Below are 3,335 nucleotides of genomic sequence, written 5' to 3'. Positions count from 1 at the left end.
CTGTGAAGAAGGCTGAGCGCCGAAGAATTGATGTTTTTGAACTGTGGTGTTGGAGAAGACTCTTGAGAGTCCCTTGGACTGCAAGGAGATCCAACCAGTCCATTCTGAAGGAGATCAGTCCTGGGTGTTCTTTGGAAGGAATGATGCTAAAGCTGAAACTCCAGTACTTTGGCCACCTGATGCGAAGAGTTGACTCACTGGAAAAGACCCTGATGCTGGGAGGGATTGGAGGCAGGAGGAGGAGGGGACGACAGAGGATGAGATGGCTGGATGGCATCACAGAGTCGATGGACGTGAGTCTCAGTGAACTCCGGGATGTGGTGATGGACAGGGAGGCCTGGCGTGCTGCAATTCATGGGGTCGCAAAGAGTGGGACACGACTGAGTGACTGAACTAAACTGAACTGATATATAAAATAGATAACCAATAAGGACTTACTATACAGCACAGGGAAAGGGAAAGTGAAAGTGTTAGTCACTCAGTTGTGTCCAACTGTTTGCAACCCCGTGAACTGTAGCCCACCAGCCTCTTCTCTGCCCATGGGATTTTCCAGGCAGGAATACTGGAGTGGGTTGCCATTGCCTTCTCCAGGAGATCTTCCCAACCCAGGAATAGAACCCTGGTCACCTACATTTTAGACAGATTCATTACTGTCTGAGCCACCAGGGATGCCCCAAATCAACTATAATTTTTTTTTTTTTAAAAAAGTGGCTTTCAAACATCTACTTGAGACAGAAGATAGATGTCTACCTTTCTCAAAGCAGATCCCTAGACCACTTTTCTTTTGGAAGACACATGGAGGTCTGGCATGCGTTGCTGAAGAACAAGCGGACAGTCCATCTGTCCCCAGGAGAGGAAAATTAAGTTCCCAGCTGTGTTCAGCACTATGAGAAACGTATAAGGCATTTATATATAAGGCATTTCCCTGGGATCTCTTATAGCAAGGCTTCCCTGGTGGCTCAGACGGTAAAGTGTCTGTCTACAATGTGGGAGACCCGGGTTCGATCCCTGGGTTGGGAAGATCCCCTGGAGAAGGAAATGGCAATCCAATCCAGGACTATTGCCTGGAGAATCCCATGGACAGAGAAGCCTGGTAGGCTACAGTCCATGGGATTGCAAAGAGTCAGACACGACTGAGTGACTTCACTTCACTTCTTATAGCAAGGAGCGTCGTTATTTTATTTGCGTTGGGGAAATGCTGACATCCAATGTCAGGCTATTCAGTGATTGAAATTTGACCTTGTTTTGCCTAATTTCTAATTCCTCCAAGCTCTTTGACTTCTGGCAGTGGCACATCATTTTCTGCAGGTATTTCAGATTGGGGATGAAGGGCAAGGTCCTGAACTACATTAAACAAAGTGGAACAGTTTTGGTTGGGGGTTAGTTGTTGTTCTTACTGTGTTTTATTTTACTGCAGGACTTTTTGGAAACTTTCATGAGCTTATCCAGTGATTTCCAAACTATATGCATAAGTGTAAAAGACGTATTTCATAGCCTGGGGTATCTTGGTGAATGTCCCATGTGTACTTGAGAAAAATGAGACCTTTTCCGTGGAGCCTTCTACAGGTGTGAAACAGGTCAAGTTGGTGAGAACGTTCATATCTGCCATGTTGCTACTTTCTGTGTACTTCTTTTATCAATTATGGAAAGAGGAGTATTGAAATGTCTGAGTATAATGTAGATTTGTCTGTTTTTCATTATAGTTCTATCAGTTTTACTCCATATATTTTTAAGTTCCCTTATTAAGGGTCATAAAAGTTTGAGTGTTATGTCCTTCTGATAGGTCAACCCTTTATCTTTATGAAATGCCGTTCTTCATCCCTGATAGTATTTTTGCTCTGAAATCTTCTTTGTCTGATGTTGATACAGCCACTGCAGCTTTTTCGTTTGACTAGTGTTAGCATGGCGTATGCTTTTTTCCACCCTAATGTTTAATCTATTTCTGTATTTATATTTAAAGTGCATTTCTTTCAGGCAGCATGTAGTTTTGGTATTGCTTTTTCAATCCAGTCTGACAATCTCTGACTTTAATTGGGTGTTTAAACCATGTACATTTAATATGATTTTTGATGTGATTCAGTTAAAATCTATCATCCTGTTTGTTTTCTATGTATCCTGTCTGTTCTTTGTTCCCTTTTAACTCTTTTCATGCTTTCTTTGGGTTGAATATTTTCTAATATTCAATTTTATCTTCTCTGTTGGCCTATTAACTCTTTGTTTTGTTATTTTAGCAGTTGCTCTAGGGTTTATAGTATATATGTTTAACTTAGTCTACTTTCAAGTCATATTAGACTTTTTTGTATACAGAGGTGGGTTTCTACTGGGGACAATTTTGTCCTTCAGAAGATAGCATGATCTAGAGACTAGGGCCCTCTAATGGACAGAAGACAGGGATGCTTCCCAAAATCCTGCAATGCATGGAATAGTCCCTCACAATGAAAAACTATGCAGTCCAAAATACTAACTGTGGTGGAGAAATACTGACATCATGTATAATAACCTTATAAGAGTGTATTCTCTCCAATCTGTATTCTGTTGTTGCCACTTTTTACATTTACATATGTTATAAATTTGATAACGTATTGTCTTCATTTTTGTTTAAACTATTATCTTTTTAAATTTTTATTTTTATTTATTTCTATTGGAATATAGTTGTTCCACAAAGTTGTGTTAGTTTCTGCTGTACAACAAAGTGAATCAGCTACATGTATAGGATTGATGCTTTTGAACTGCAGTGTTGGAGAAGACTCTCGAGAGTCCCTTGGACTGCAAGAAGATCCAACCAGTCCATCCTAAAGGAGACCAGTCCTGGGTGTTCATTGGAAGGACTGATGCTGAAGCTGAAACTCCAGTACTTTGGCCACCTCATGCGAAGAGTTGACTCATTGGAAAAGACTCTGATGCTGGGAGGGATTGGGGGCAGGAGGAGAAGGGGACGACAGAGGATGAGATGACTGGATGGCATCACCAACTTGATGAACATGAGTTTGGGTGAACTCTGGGAGCTGGTGATGGACAGGGAGGCCTGGCATGCTGCGATTCATGGGGTTGCAAAGAGTCGGACACGACTGAGTGACTGAACTGAACTGATACATATATGCCCTCCCTTGTGAGCTTCCTCCCATCCTCCCGTCCCACCCCTCTAGGTCATCACAGAGCACTGAACGGAGCTCCCTGTGTTGGACAGCAGCTTCCCCAAAGCCATCCATTCTACACGTGGTCATGCATATGTGCAATGCAACTCCCTCCGTTCGTCTCCAGCTCCTTAACCCCTGTGTCTCCAAGTCCATTCTCCTAGTCAGCTTAAATAATTAAGAAACATCTTGCACACTTAC

At 42.3% G+C, this 3,335-nt stretch overlaps 1 protein-coding gene across 1 annotated transcript in view; it reads right to left on the bottom strand.

Annotated features, from left to right (window-relative positions):
- The window catches only part of SLC18A3 (solute carrier family 18 (vesicular acetylcholine transporter), member 3), a 40,747-nt gene that overhangs the window by 19,692 nt on the left and 17,720 nt on the right, over positions 1-3,335 (bottom strand). The window lies entirely within an intron of this gene.

This window comes from Bison bison, unplaced genomic scaffold (genome assembly GCF_000754665.1).
Source record: "Bison bison bison isolate TAMUID 2011002044 unplaced genomic scaffold, Bison_UMD1.0 scf7180017864341, whole genome shotgun sequence".
Taxonomy (NCBI): Eukaryota; Metazoa; Chordata; class Mammalia; order Artiodactyla; family Bovidae; genus Bison; species Bison bison.
Note: the sequence above shows the minus strand (reverse complement) of the source record. Positions and strands in the feature narration are given on the sequence as shown.